At 45.7% G+C, this 16,275-nt stretch overlaps 1 long non-coding RNA gene across 3 annotated transcripts in view; it reads right to left on the bottom strand.

The window, feature by feature from the left end:
• The window catches only part of LOC136109453 (uncharacterized), a 90,703-nt gene that overhangs the window by 52,747 nt on the left and 21,681 nt on the right, over positions 1 to 16,275 (bottom strand). For 2 of the 3 annotated variants that reach the window (XR_010652503.2, XR_011741811.1), the window contains 2 exons: positions 15,792 to 15,961; positions 2,185 to 5,573 (listed from right to left, as the gene is read on the bottom strand). This is a non-coding gene — a long non-coding RNA (uncharacterized lncRNA). The remainder of the gene's footprint in view (positions 1 to 2,184; positions 5,574 to 15,791; positions 15,962 to 16,275) is intronic. The other variant, XR_011741812.1, reaches the window with a different exon arrangement.

Below are 16,275 nucleotides of genomic sequence, written 5' to 3'. Positions count from 1 at the left end.
CTCTGAGCAGGCAGCAGCAGCTCCAGCCGCTCTCCTGGTGTTCCCTTGGTCGCTGGCAGAATCGTTCCTGCAGCAGGAACCAAAAGCACACGATGCTGCAGCTGGGGACTTCATAGAGTGCTAGGGACTGGAAGGGACCTCGAAAGATCATCTAGTCCAATCCCCCTGCCGGAGCAGGAAGAAGAAGGACTTCAAGAATCACCATCTTCCTGCACCATCTTCCAGGCACTGAGAGCTCCTGTTTCAGCAACACTTCCCTGGTGCCTGTGAAGTAATTAGCAACAGCTCTCACCGCTGTCCTCTAACGGAGGATGGCCTCATTAATTACATTACACTTCAGCAGCTTAGCGTGCTCAGAGATAATAAAAACGCTGTTAGCCCTCCTTCCAAAATAAGCAGCGAACTCACATTTTACAGACACTTACACAAAGATCCCACAAGAAAAATACAACACCTTGTTTTTAAATATTTTCCATCATTGCCTGAATCTCTAAATATTTCCTACAAGCACCAGTTCACCCACAGCTGAACTGCCTGCACCAGACAAAACACAATGTGGTATTTCAGGGTATCCAGCAGCAATAGCAAAATGGATTTAGCTAAGAGGATGGAATGACCCTGCTTAGACATGGTGTTAATGCCTACATCACCTTAAAAGCATCCAGAGCCCCTAACGGTGTGACCATCTCTCACAGTGTGACCTCCTGTCCCCAGCCAAGGTCACTGGTACAACACTCGCTCCGTGGAGGAACCTCCTCTGTTGGCTCATCAGCATCATCTAAATGAACGCGGTTGTTAATATAGACTAATCTACATATTGTTCCTGATGTTAATGCCTTTCACTGATGAACCCCACTCTTTCCCAGTGCCTCTGCTATATAACACAAAAACTTTACACCCTGAACATACACACAAGCCTGCTTAAGCACTACAGAATACACACTGCGCTTAACAGGGGACCAGGTTTGTCCCCTCTGACCTTAAATATATGAACAACATAATTTAGGAGTGCTATCCCTATGGTTATTAGAGAAAGGCAGAAGGGTTGAATCACTTTCCAGAGATGTTTCTTTTTCTTTGCTGAATTTTTAGGGAGTCCAGAGGAACCACAGATGGGAACAAACCCATGATAAATACTACATGGTAAGAAAGAGGCCATAAGCTCTTTAAATGAGAAAAAATGGGCATATTTGGGAAAAGAAAAAATGTTCCTACTTAGTATTTTGAAGATGTCTCGAAATGTTTAAAGTTTTCCTTCCTAGGTACATTTGTTTCAAAGAATCATCAGCATTTAATTTTTAAAGAGGGATTTGAATGGTTTCAGAGCACGCAGCTGAAGTAAAATGAATCAAACTAAACATTTTGGGTATTCTATTTATTTTGCTGAATAATCCTCCTCTTAGTGTGATGGGAAAGAAATTAAGAAACATTTTTCTAGTTTAACAACCAAAAGTAAAAAAAATCAATTATTCAGAGTTCTAGTTCTGAGCTCTTTTGAAAAATCTACCTTTTTGATATGCTTGAGATCATTTAAAGATATTAAGAAATATAGCTCCGTGCACCAAATTAAAGGCAGCATCAAAATACTAGATGCAAAATAGAGGCTTTAAAACAAATCTCCATAAATATCAGGGAAAACATTTGGCAATCATTTATATTTCCAATAAAACAGGTGATTTTTCAATTAAAATGAAGATACAATCTTTCTTAAAAGTAATGAAAACGCAAACGCTCAGTACTAGATAAATTAGGCTGTGAAACCACGTATATACAGAAAATAGGTCACGTTGCACTGAGTGAAAGAGGGAAAATGGGAAAATTAGAGGAAAACTGAACTCAAGTTCTTATTTCTCAACAGCATCCTTTAAATAAAAACCAACATAGTTTAAGTTTTCTCTCCAAACACTGAATCAACAAGGAAAAGGGCACTGGGATCTGACCTCCCTTTCATAATACATTGGCAGTTTTTCCTTCAGGGGGAAAAACGTTTTGTAAGAGGCAAGACAAATAATCCCAACTAGATTAATAGATTTGTTAACGGAGAGAGCCGAAAAAGGAAGTACCAGAAAGCAGGACAGACCCTCTGTTTTTATTTTAGCGCCTTTCTTTTTTTAAAATTAAAAAAAAAAAAAGCATGAAATAATATTTGGAATACCACGGGGTGTTAGGGAAAACAGAACCTACCCTGCGCTGCCGGGAGCTCAGCCCCACTGGGCAGCTGAAGAACGAAGCGCTGGGGAGAAAGTCCATTCTCCTCCTTTCATTTCTGTGTTCACTCCCATCTCGGAGGTCACCGGTTTATTTAATTAACCAGGTGGTGTCCCCCAGCACTGAGAGGCTGATCCCGGTTACCCCATATGAAGAGTTTTCAATGACATGTCCGTGGTGTTGAAACCATGGTGTGTTGGTCCAAGTCCTGGGTCTCTGGCAGGGATGGGACCACGTTAAAGCATCTCATCAAGGTTTTGGGTAACCTGGACTGGAGGAGCAAAAATATTAGGGAGGGAAGAGTACAGGTCAAAAATGAGTATCACTGGCAGATATATTAGATATCCCCAACAGAGATCAGTCCTTGGAGTAGCACATACCAGAGCCCCCAGCCACACACAGTTTCTTCATTTGAACAGGGTACACTATTGCTCTGTAGCCTGATCACCCCTGCCCTGATGTCCACTTTTCCCTACTTGTGTCATTCATTTTGTACGCCTGCTCATCTCATGCTCTGAAAACAAAAAAATACCCAAACAATCAAAATCCAGAAATGAATTCTTGCTAAAATTCTTTTCATAATCAACATGTAAACAGTGATCCAGTAAAATGAGTGATACAAATCTCCTTTAATGACTCATTCACCAGATTTCTGCCCTTGCCTTTCAGACCTCAGCATCAGTAGTGTAGTGTTTCGTCTCCTACCCATCAATTGATACTTAAATAATGCATAAAACTGTCTTATTAAATGCATGTTGAATATTTATTTGGAAGCTCATCACAAGTTGAAAGATAACCTTCATTTTCAATTCCCTTTGGGATAATCAGCTAATTGGGTATCAGCAGAAGCTCAGCCTCTTCAGGCTGCTGCAAGTCAGTGTTAAAACCCCTCCTAACAAAGCCTTCAACACGCACAGAGCGCCTCAGCCCCTCGGACGGCTTTGTCCAACCCAAGCTAATCCACAAGGCTGACATAAAAGAAAAGATAATGAAAGTGGTTGCAGTCACCCACTTCTTCAGTCTCGTTTGTGCTTCTGGATTTGGGCCAGACGCCGGCAGGAAAGAGCCAACCGCGTCCTCAAGATAACGGCTCGAACTGGGGCCTGGCAGCTCTGGCTGTCACGGAAACTCAGGAGCTACATGGGACCTTTTGCAGAAGCTCTGGCTTCCTTGTTCTTAATATACTTCGCATTAAAGCATCTTGCAATAAATTCAGTTCTTAAAATTACAGGGTCTGTGATACAGCCTGGAACGTGTCTGACTCCGACTGACAGAGCTGTTTCCCATTTGGCACAATCAGGTATTAATATTTGTTAATGAAGCCAGTTAAGTAATCACCCCACAAAGGCAGAAACCAACCATACTTTCTGTTGAAGAACCTTCTCTCCTCTTTTAAGAGCACACTGGATGGCTGCTCCAGACACCCAGCATGTAGCAGCTCAACACTGGAAGGTTGTTGGTAAATTGTCATTTATTCTGCACTATTGACTACTATTTTCTATGGAAAGAAACACGACTGTATTAACAAACTGGGGAGAGGGAGGTGTCTTACACCAATCTGGTAAAAAAATATGAAGGACTAGTCGAATGAGGGGCCGGTCCAGCCACACCTCATTTCCGAGAGCATTATATTAAAAGCCTGTTTGATGGCACAGGAGCCACCAAACCCTTTGGTAGATATGGAGCTGCCACTGTCTAACATGTTCTGCAATACAAGACCTGGAAGAAACCTGCCCAAGCCCAGAGCTCGTCGGGTCTTTGGCAGCTGCGGGAAATAGCTGCACAGGGAGCAAACAGAAGCACTTGTGCGTCATGCTGCCTTCCAGGCTTGTCAAATGCGCTTTTAGGGGAAATTCAGTCAAACAAGGCTTGTACAGCAAACGCCTACTAATTTTCATACACTCAAGTATTGCAAGTTAATGGTATTTCCCTTCATCTACCATCGCTGCTCGCATGGGGAGCACAGCAAAGCATCCTGCGGGGTACAGCAATTGTGCTGCTTGGCATGAACTGCTTCTACCTTTGTGTTCGGAAAATATTTTCAATCGCATCCCTTTTCTCCCCGAACACCTGCATAAGTTTCGGCTGGATACTTCTTACCTGACATCAGCAAGGAAAGAGCTCCAGAACCTCCTAATAAATGCGACCTCAGGTTTTCACCAGCTATGGGTTTCCTCCTGTGAAAATCCCAGTGCGTGTTCCCTGGACTTACCGAGTGGTAAGGCACAGCATGGATTTTCTGAGAATCTAAAGTAAAGTGACAAACTGGTTTGTGATTTAAAATTATTTGACAACCGGGTCCTGCAAGAAACATCTAATCTGTGGCATTTTTGTCCAAATTAAGTCTAATACTGACAAATGAGAGGCTTTACGCACTTCTGGAATGAGAGCTGAGCAGTGTACAGAGAGCAGCCGAGGACTCAGCCTGCCCTGAAATCAAACCTCACAGCACAATACGTGGAGGAGAAAATCAACACAAAGAGTAAATAAGCAAAGACACAGCCTGGAAGAAAAAAAGGAGACATGAAACAGGGAAAAACAGGCACTTTCAGAGCTAATTTCTGCTCACTTTAGGCAGGGACCTTACAAGGTGAGGAACCACATGGGGTCTGGTCTCTGTCCACATGGATCTGGGGGCTATTCGTTCACCTGGTGGCATTTGTGTTTGGGCAGAAGAGTCTGGTCCTGGGGAATGAGAAAAGATCCTTTCAGCCCTCGGCAGGTAACTCTTACTACGCTCTCCACGCTTCATTTCATGGCAGGATTCCCCCATCCCAAATTATAAGGCATTTTCTTTTGCTGACCCACACGTGCCCAGCAGAGATGCAGCTGCACAGTGATGAGATGAAGGGTCCGTGTGATTCCGGACAACGGGACCCACACCAGAGAGATTCACGGGAAGGGAGAGGAGTTGCCTCTCTCTGCACAGCAGCTCTTCCCTCCTCCCCACAAGGACAGCAGCATCCAGCGGGATGGATACAACACGATTAACCACGCCAAAGGGCCAACAGTCCCTTCTTACCTCCCTGCATGGATGAATATGGGTCCTCACTGGAACCTTAAATATTTTGACAATATTTTCACAGTCAATCATTAACATCTGATGCACGCAGGCAACAAACCAACTATGTTTTTTCCGAGAAAGATGACACCACATCTGGCCGTCTCCCATGAAAAAGCAATGAAGAAACACAAGCATCTCTGAGGTGCATCTGACACCCGAGTCGGGCTCCTCCACCATGTGAATCAGGGCTCTCTGCCGCATCCACCACCGGGACACTGCAGGTTCTCTCTGGGTTTGCCGGGATTCGGACTGGAAACGCTGCACACAAAGAAGTCCTCAGTTTCCAGATGTTTTGAATTTTCTGTATATTTGGAAAAAATGAAATGGCTCTTTAATACTGAGAATCGTTAGCGATATTGGATTTGGAATGTGTGGAGGGACTAGTCAAACTGAAATGCATGGTGGATCTTTCACCGGTGTTTTACACATGCAGAGAGAGAATAAAAAATGTGGCAATTGTTTTCTTGTGGGATATTTAATTTCTCCAACTAATTGTGCATGAAACTGGTTTTAGTTTTCATTCTTTCCTTCTTTTCTGTTTGCTCAACTTTTCCCTTCTCAGAAAAAGGAGGGAAAATGAGAAATTAAAAACCCACCCTGTTCCATCCTTTATCTTTTCTCAAACTGCTCTGTTAATCCATAACCAACCTTTTCTCCGGGTAGGCCCCATGTAGCCTTTGACATGCTTTAAAAACTCAATAACTACAGTAAGCTTCCTAATTCCATACCTCCAGCACCAAAAGCATGAGCTAGTTTTAAAAAATGCTGAGCATGCAGCAGGTCCCAATAAATTTCACACTCCCGCAAAAGTCCTGTTGTCGGGAACAGTTTTTATCCTTTCATTCGCCGGCTGCCTTCATTACTTCCTCCCCCTGGGTCACGAAAAGGCTGTTAGTGACATCTTCCATTTACCAGGTGCAGGAGTACAAACTCAGAGTAACTCCACTAAACTTAATGTGCTTAATGTAGATACTCTGGATTTGCGGCGCTGCAAATGAGATCAGAATTTGTCCTAGCCACAGGAGCCAGGAGGAGGTCAAATGCTTTACATGCATTACCTCCTCCTCGGCACGCTAATGATGGGCAATTTTCAAATGCTATTCCCGAGACGCTGCAGTTCCAGGAACCGCACTAAAAGCACTAAAAGGATACAAGGGAGACTTTACCACAGGGGCAGGTGTATGAGCAGCCACCATGCCAGCCTGATTGCAGCAAACCTGATTTTTGCGAGTTGAGAAAGGAAAAGATTTGGTGGTATCCAAAAGATACCCACAAACCCGCCCTTGCTGATGCCCTCCCAGAAACATCAGTGTCACCACTCCAGCAGTCACAGCCACCTCGGCCACAAGGACCATCCTGCCCCAGGCAAGTAGCACAGTGAGAGGCTGCGATGGCACCTGCGTCTGTGGGGCACACTCAGCCCTCCTCCCTGAGCACAACCGTCCCAAGACACTGGGACACAGCCCGTCCAACAGCCCTAAATGACCACTGCTGCTCCAGCTTCTGCTTTTGTAGAATCATAGAATCATTTCGGTTGGAAAAGACCCTCAAGGTCATCGAGTCCAACCATCAACCTGACCCTGGCACTAACCCATGTCCCTGAGAACCTCATCTCCACATCTGTCCGACCCCTCCAGGGATGGTGACTCCAGCACTGCCCTGGGCAGCCTGTTCCAATGCCCCACAGCCCTTTGGGGAAGAAATTGTTCCCCAGATCCAACCTCAGCCTCCCCTGGCGCAACTTGAGGCCGTTTCCTCTGCTCCTGGCGCTTGTTCCTGGGGAGCAGAGCATGACCCCCCCTGGCTCCAAGCTCCTTTCAGGCAGTTCAGAGATCAGAAGGTCTCCCCTCAGCTCCTGTTCTCCACCTGAACCCCCCAGGTCCCTCAGCCGCTCCCATCACACTTGTGCTCCAGCCCCTCACCAGCTCCGTTCCCTTCTCTCAACTCGCTCCAGCACCTCAAGGGCTTTCTTGGCATGAGGGGCACAAAACTGGCCCCAGGATTCGAGGTTTGGCCTCCCCAGCACCAAGTGCTTGTAGTGGACAAACGCCCCTTGCCTCATTTTTGGTTCAGCCATGTGCTGCCATCTGTTCATGGTTTTCCTGAGGTTACCTGTGCAGCTCCAGTGTTTGAACTTGGGCTGAAGCACATGTGGTTTTAAGCTGGATGTTAATTAGAAACATTTAGTGCGTCAAACCCATGATTAATGCACAGAGTTTCAACTGAAACGAACCAGAGTCCCACAGATCCGCTCTCCTTCCCTACTGCAAGACTTTGGGGAGGAAAGAGCTTTTTTAAAGCAAAACAAGGTCAGAGGTTTGGCTGGTGTAAAGCAGCCTATTTATATTGGAGGCAATGAAGGCTATTTGCTCCATCTTAAAATCTACCCTGAAAACTGTAGACTACATTAAAAATAACACGAAAAATGTCACATTATGACTCTGCTTTGTTTTCTTATTAACAAACATAGCTGCCAGGCACGATTAAGGGTGCTCATCATCCCCATTCTACAATTCTATGATTCCCATTGCAATTATGAGGTATTACTTGTAATACCATTTTATATTTGCCTCTCAGTAATCCACTGAAAAAAATGTGATTTCAGTTCACTTCATTATTATGTTTTTGGTGTCAGAATAATACAAAACTGCTCTGTTTTGACCAGTGGAATAGACCCAGTTTTCAGGGGGCAAAAAGGATTGCAACAAGTGCAAAGAAATAGCGAGAGACAATGAAGTATTTTGGAATTCAGCAGTGGGGTTCAGCACAGAACATTTAGCAGATGAAAGCTGCCTCTCACCTCTGCTATTCTGAACTTCCAGGACTTCACCAAAACGTTCAAGAACTTTCTTCGGGTCAATTTTGGGACAGCTTTGCTTTGGCAGTGAATCGCAGAGCTCTAGATCTCAGAGCTCCAAACCAAATATGTTTTGAATTTTACCATATATCTGCGTTATTACATTGCTGATAAAGAGTCCCAAGATACTACTGTCAGTGAACTATGGAGTGTTTCTCGGGAGCAGCATAAACATCCGATAGCACATCCTTTACCCAGGCTATTCATGTCCTACCATTGAACGCTTGACAATATTCTGATAGGGTATCTGAAAAAAATAGTGGGTGACCACGAAATGAAAGGCAAGCATACGCACATTAACACAAGACAGCGACTTAAATTCTGGCCTCTTCTAATAATAAATTTCCTTAATATTCTTTAAAGCTTGTTATTTTGATGTAATTGCCTATGAATATTTGCAACACACTATCAGGTTTTAAAGCTGCCGAATGCTTCTCGCTCTCACTTGTTTACACAACTTTGCCAAACTTTAATGATTTGAGATGAGATTTCACAGGTGAACAATCTGCCTCCAGCAATATTTTCTCTTTAATTTATATCTAAAATGACCTGCCCCTTTCTGGGATGAGGACAGAAGCAAAAATAACATTCTTAAAGTTAAACAGTTCAAGCAACTTTTTCCTTAAAAATGCCTCACCGCCTTTCCCACTTTGGTACAGGCATTTTTATTGGGGATGTCCCTGTGGTTGTCCTTAAGAAAACGTGGGCGATTTACAAGCTTTTTGTAAAGTCAGAGTTTGCCCAAGCTCAGAAAAACCTGCATTTGCAGAAACCTCAACCCGTTCGGGGCACATTCCAGCCCAGCCTTGGCCTTTCCCAGCTGCAGCTCAGGGGCTGGAGAGGCTGGACAGGGTCTCCTGTTACGAATCCTTTGGGCTTAACTCACTATCCTTCAGTAGAGCGTAAAAAGATCTTGGTATCCTGCTACCACAGGACTGCTGAGCGGGAAATGTTAGAGGTTTTTGTGAACAGGTCCTACTCTGAACAAAACTAATATCAGGTAAAGACAATGTTGCACGTCACACGTGGAGTAAAGGTGCTTGGTCTTAATGAATAAACCCCTATCAAAGTAATCCTCCTTGCTGACACTAATGAGAAAACCCAGGGCACGTCCTCTGTTGAATGAGGACCCTCCAGGCTCAGCAGAAAGATGCACCAGACACAGGTCTGAAAAGTGAGTTGGGATGTCCCTGTTTTGAGGGCCCACCTGAAATGTTCAGAGAGGGGATCAGTAGCTTCAAGCCAGACAAGGCCAAGCACTTCCCAAAAGTCAGCGCCAATGACTGCATCAGCTGTTCGGCACTGAAAAAGTGAGAGCGCCTGGCTCAGGAATACACAGTTCAGCACAGCCAAAAAGAACAGACTGGCCCATTAAATCTTCTACAAACAGCCAGTCAAGAGCCTTTATGTTCTCTGAACCTTCAGCAACCTCGAGCAAGCATTTAACTCAGGCTGGTTTCTAGAAGCTGGCAAAATTGTGGAGCTTCTTTTCTGCTTTAAGATGGCTCATTTCCTTCAACTGTGCACACACTTTAAAGGACTTCTCATGCTATCTAAGACTAAGGTCACTAAAAATTAAGCAGGCCACAGAAGCTAATGGACTACAAAGGGCATGCTGTTTCTATGTTGCAAGTGAAGGTACTGAAGTGTTTTCCTTTCTCCTCTGCTTTCCTTCTGCTTTTTCCTTCCCCAGTTCCCTCTTTATTCAACTCAAATCCCTTAATCTCAGTGCTGATAATTGTAATCACTCTAGTATGGTGCCATCTGAGCAGCTCAGAAACGTCCATCTTGGGCCAGTCCTTCTCGTAGTGAGGAAGAATATATATGAAAAGCACATGGACTCCTCCAGAATTTTAATTTAAAACAAATTTGGAGTCAAGGGAGGATTAATCACATTTCCACTGAAGGTTGTTTTTTGTTGGGGGTTTCTGAATCCACGCTGCTGTCCAATCAAAGGAGGAAAATGATGATGGAGGCAGCAGCTGGAAGAGCTGATGGAGATGGGCTGGATTTTCTCCAGACTCTACTGTTCTGACCCATGACCAGAGTTGTAGTTGATGTATCAGAGAGATGATCCCGTCCTTCAGCTGTTGGTTTCTGGCAAACAATCCAAGGATCGTCGGGGTCAGCACAGAAATATGCTGCCCAGCAAGTACTTCTTCCAGGGAGAAATGGAACACCAAGAGGATGCGAGAGCAGCGGCTGTCGTGTGTGAACTTCTTACCAGCGCACAAGAAACCTATTTTACAAGCAGCAGAGTGCTGATGGGCCTTGGGGACAGCTGATGAGCTCATTAACACTGGAGGGGATCAAAACTTCGGAGTCTTCGAGGGGGAAGCTGGGATGGGAATTCAAAAGCAGTGATTGCAATCTGAATTTGTTCTACTCAGGCACACCAGACGTTGGCTTTCCAGTCATACCCAATTAGAGATTATAATTTTTAATTAACTTCCTTAGCAGTTCTTGAAGGACCACAGATTTCTCTAACAAGACAACTCAATTATTATACAAGCCGGGATGCTTTCAACATTCCAAATGCTGAGGGCTGGCTCCCTTTGCTCATCTCCACAGCAGTGGCTCTTGGTCCACCAACCATAGAACAGGTGAGAAAAGTTTGACTAGAAACGTCAAACCCACAGGCAAATCCGGTCCATGATATATAGCTGACTTTCAGGAGAGTATATCAACCCAGGAAAGCATCAGTGATCCCTCACAGTGGGTAAGACCAGGAGCGGGAGCATCCTTCCCTTCCCTCCCCTGAGCGACAGCCCGTGGAATAGCAAAACAAGCGCTCTAATCTGAAAATCCGAAGCATAAGAATATCCCCAGCCTAGGATGGAATACGGTGACCCACTCCAAGTACAAGGTGACCTGTTTTTTCCCATTTCGGATCGTTCTGATCCTCCAAGTCCCCATGGAGCTGCACTGTGAAATCCATTTGAAACATCAGAGGGAGATGGTGCATCAAATTCTTCTACCCACTCAGCGCCCTAATACGCCAACAAAAGGCTCCCCCTTTCTCTGCTACCCCCGTCCCACTGCCCTTTGCCTCGGCAGCTCAAGTACTGCATGGAAATCAACCGCGCATTTGATTCTGTTGGAAATCCAAATTGAGGTGCTTAAGTTTATTTTATTATATTTTCCTTAAGCCCAAATAGAAAAATAGGTTTATACATATAAATAAAAAAATAATAACCTGTCATTTAAATCCTGTTCAGGCAATTAGCTCAGTGCCTAGCTCTGTGCTAATGCGATCGCCTTTCTTTTTTTGTTCCTATTTATACTGCTCTTTAAAGTTCATTAAAATCACTGCTGCTATCTCACACAGAACAACTGTTCAAAACATCAGTGTCACACAGTCAGGAAATTTATGCTTTGAAGTTCCCTCCTTTATTCATTTTTATCAAGCTTTTTTTCTTTTTTCTTTCTTTTTCTATTTTTTTTTTCTTAATGACTAAACCAGTTTTATGCTCTTCACACACAAAATCTGTTCCTCCTGACACGGAGCTGATACATCATTCCCTGCTCATAACCCTTTTTTCCTCATTTTCATCATTTCTCTCCCCGCTTGCTTTGGCTCTCTGCTAAGTCCATCACAGCTTTGTTTTTATACCCTCGTCGCTGTATTTTATAGCCCAGTAAAACCTAGAAAGCTGCTTCAGAAAACACACATGCCAGCCCTTTGATGTTTGTGTGGCAGCTTGATGCGACGTGTCAGCACTCGCAGAGACAAAGCCCCACGAACCCACCGGCTGCTGGAGCGGGGACGATAAAGGGGAACAGGTGAACGCTCTCCTCTCCAACCCCAGGCAAGAGAAATCGCCTTTTTTCTGCAGCTTTTCCAAAGGGATTCGCCCCAGTGCCCCCCCAGCACCGTGAATTGCTGCTGCTTTTCCAGTGTTCAAAGCTCCACGGGACAGAAGTGACTCCCCCAAGGGATCACTGTGAAAGTGCTGCTTGTCTTCACTCTGAGCTCCCCGCCAAAAAGCAAAAGGTAACATCTATAGAACCATTTTGGTTGGAAAAGACCTTCAAAATTATTGAGTCCAACTGTTAACCCAACCTTGGCACTAACCCATGTTCCTGAGAACCTCATCTCCATCTGTTCAACCCCTCCAGGGATGGTGACTCCAGCACTGCCCTGGGCAGCCTGTTCCAATGCCCCACAGCCCTTTGGGGAAGAAATTGTTGCCCAGATCCAACCTCAACCTCCCCTGGTACAATTTGAGGCCGTCTCCTCTCGACCATGTCTCAGTGATGAATGATGGTCAGTGCAGATCCTTGGCAATGGCGGAGCCAGGCCCACGAGCTTGTAAAATTAATGGGGAATTGGTTGTGAGAAGGAGAGGCCAGAATCACTTTTCTGCATTCTAAGACTTGTGTTTGACAGCTCTGTGGCATAAACAACACCTTTCTTGCCCAGGAAGCCACGTCTTGCTGCTCTCCTCCACATCTGTAGGGAGCCACGGGGCAGCATCTCCAATGGTACCTGCAGGTTGTCTCTGCTGTGGTCAAGGACAACGTATTCAGTTGCCATAAATCCATCTGGACAGAGACTAAGGGAGCCTAGCCTAACTACAGACTTTGCCTCAGGTTGGAGCAGGGTCCCCCTGTGCCAGACCTGGGACAGAGAGGAGCTGCCCCAAACATATTGGGGTCTAAGCAGACAACTCAGAGAGTACAAGCAAGAACAGCACTGCAGGGGAGCGACTGACTAGGGTCCAAAAACAGACAAATTTTAATGAACATTAGAAAAAGAGTTATTTTCAGACAGGTGCTGTACCTGCCAGGTAACACCACCTCTCCTGGGTACCTGCATCCAGCTGGCAGAAGATTGGGAGGAGAAATGTGGCTTGATCCTGGATGCAGCCACCAGTAAAGCCCGGATCACTGACTCTCACCTGCTTTCACCAGCAGCCTGCTCTCTTCCGCTGGTCATTTTAGATTAGACACAGAGGCTTATAAAGACTAAATTACCTGTATGATTATTCAGAAAGAGGTTTGTAGATCATTTTAGTAGCATATACTCAAATTTCACTTTTTGAACAAAACAGTTTGAAATAGTGTTCAAGCCGAATGTAGGTTACATCACTGCGTAATTTTGTACCTATGCCCTTTAGAAACTGATATTTCCCTCTTACCCAGAAGAACTGGAGAAACTTATACGCTGAGAATGAGCAGAAGACCCGTCGGGAGCCAGAACTACTTTTCAGCCCGCAGTAATTAACGGGTGCTGTAGACCATCACTTAATACGATACAAAAAGCACTGCCAAATCTCAGGATTATATCTGGAGCTTTACTCTGTAGTCCCCTGCATCTGAAAACATGTGATTTTAAGAAAATCTCAGCTTTAATTTTTTTAAACGCTCTTCTAAATTTTACGGCTGCAGAGTAAAGCTCAAAACCACGAATACTAAAAGCCATCAAAAGCAGGAGTTCAGTATTAATACTTTTTTTTAATGTTTTGTTCTAAGCTGTCTCGGTATTTCGGCCACCAGCAGTAGGTGGTGTTCAATCTGTCATAGTAAATAATGGATGCTGTGAGTCACCCCTTAGCGGTTTTAAAAACAGTTCTGGCTCCCAGACAAGAAGGGTCAGTTAGCACCAGCCTGTTAGCACCTTGCACAAAGTAGACACCACATCCCCTCTCCTAGGACATTCGAAAGAGGAAAACACTTTTTTTCTCTCTACTAAAACACAAGTAACAGGAGCTATGATGTTATCTCATTTGGCTTAGCCGAATGTAGTAGAGTTAGATGGTTCCTAATTCCCTGTTACAGTCTGCAGCTCTTTCAGCTCATCCACCACAAATTAAATGAGAATGTGAAGGGCAAACCTGCCTTTCTGGTGAGCCGAGGACAGCCTGCCCAGCGTCCGCACAGGCAGCCACGGCCCAGCGATGCCGCGCTCGGCTCTCCCCACGGATCGCCATCGTCTGACTCTTCTGATGCCAGCGCAGGAGCAGGGGAGAAATCTCATTTCTCAGCATCAGATTTACGGTTGAAGTGAGCCCGTCTGACACGGGAAGGCATCGTGTTTATTCGAGCTGATCAAGAACCTGAGAGCAATTTCTATGGAAAAAAGGTCTGCTGTAATAGATATCAAAAGCAAACTCACAAATTGCTTAGGGCTTCAGATGAACAGAACACAAGAAGGATTTGATTTTCAGTTGCTTTCCAATACAAACTCAATGCCATCTATTCCACTGCTACTACAACACATGGCTGGAGCAAGAAGGCAGCAGGTCGTGTCCCACACCTCCAGGAGCCCCCATGGTCTGGTGCAGTTGGCAGCACTCAACCCACCAGAGTCAGAGGCCAAGGGTGTTCAGAAAACCCACGAGCATACGGTGGGCTGAGAGCTTGCCCCTAGGTACAGCACACCAAGGGTTAACATCAGAGCGCAATAAATGCACTATCATTTCAGTCTGGTTTTTACAAGGCTAATTTGTCTGTCTTTTAGAGATATTCTCCACCAGGCTCTTGAACATGAGCCTGAAGTAGGAGGTGGATGGAGTGTGTGCACAAGGTTTTATTGGGCGAAGGGAAGGGCCATGAGCAGGCACCATTTCCCTAATAACCCTGGAGAGAAATTCTGGGTTGAAATGCCTAAACCAGGCTTGACCTGCAATGGGATGGAAAGGCTTCTGCTCTGGTTAATGTCATCCTGGGTTTGGGTCCTAAATGTTTACCTCTCTGGTTGCAAGTCCGAGGTTCAGACTCCCCGACGGTGCAAGCGCTGATGGATGTATGGAGAATTTCCAGACAGCACTGGAATCTCAGCTGCAGCGCAGCCCTCCTCTGACTCACTGAGCTGTGCAACGGGCAGGGATGGATCCCATCGCTCCTCTGCCCATGGCGTTACCCTTGCCAGCCTCCAAAAACGCTCTGTGTCGTGCAGAGGCATTGCCCTCTTCACACATGGGCAAAAGCCAGGCTGATACACTGCCATCAGAGGTCTCCAGCTGCAAAAGTTGGTCCCAGTTTCCAAAGCTGATCCTAGTTCTCAAAGTTGGTCCCTGTTCCCTGCCTCCTCCTACGCTCCACTCACCGGTGCAGCGAGAGGCTTTTCTGCGCCAGTTCCACACCGATCTTGGCGGTCGCCCGGCAATGCTCAGCAACTGCAACACGAGGTGGACATTCACAGGCTCTCCCACGTCCTTCCAACGCTTCTGAAGGGCTCCCGCAGCAGCATCACCGAAGCCCAAACTCTGGCCCATGGAGGGTTGCAGCACTACACACCAGGATTTTGGGGCTGCTGCATCACACAGGTTAGACCCAGGCAGGCCACTGGCCCAGGAGTCTTTGGTAAGGAGCCTGCACATGAGCTGTGCAATGGAAAACTAGTAACCAGAGCTAAGGCTGCGATAATATCTCTGAGAATAATCACACACCGAGCTCCTACCATGTTGTTTATAAAGCCAAAGCAGGCAGCAATCCAGACAGAGCCACACGGGAACGGCGCAGGAACGAGCACACGAGGCCCCTCGCTTGCACAGACAGGACATAAAACAGAAACACGGAATTCATTCCACTCTGTTCTGGGCTGGAATGGAGCTTCTCCTCCCTCTGCTCAGTGAATTAGCAGCCCCTAACAATGCCTCTCACAGCAACTCTCAGTTTTGTTTCCAACAAATTTATTCTGTTTGTAATTTCTCATACCTGCTAATCTCTCCCGGACGCTCCAGAGCAAGGGTCAGGCTGCGCCACGTGCCACGAGGCTCGCCCAGCCTTTTTTCACCTCGCTGCCTGCCTGTCATCCCCGCTGCTGCTGACAGAGGCAACGCGAAGGCAACGGACAGGTTTCGGATGCTCGGCTCCAGTGCTTCTTTCTGTGGGAAGGGAAATGAGGGGGAATTTTAGGAGCATGTTGAATGCAGGCTCAGATGGGAAGTCAGTGTCAGCTTGTCCAGAGGACTCACATGTCCTGCCTTGGGCATTTCCAAGGGCTCCAACTGCTCATCTTTGCAGCTTGACAGACTTTTCAAAGTCACTTCTGCAACCTTATGCATTCTTCTAGAGCCTATATGCTCCTTCTTCCCAGCATAAAACTCCAATGACCCTTTTAAACAACACAATGAGCAAGGCAGAGCTCAGAAGCCATCCTACACAAACTATTAGGTTCCCTATACACGTAAACCCTGTG

The sequence above is a fragment of the Patagioenas fasciata genome, chromosome 18, assembly GCF_037038585.1.
Source record: "Patagioenas fasciata isolate bPatFas1 chromosome 18, bPatFas1.hap1, whole genome shotgun sequence".
Lineage (NCBI taxonomy): Eukaryota > Metazoa > Chordata > Aves > Columbiformes > Columbidae > Patagioenas > Patagioenas fasciata.
The sequence above is the reverse complement of the archived record's forward strand: the minus strand, read 5'-3'. Positions and strand labels throughout refer to the sequence as shown.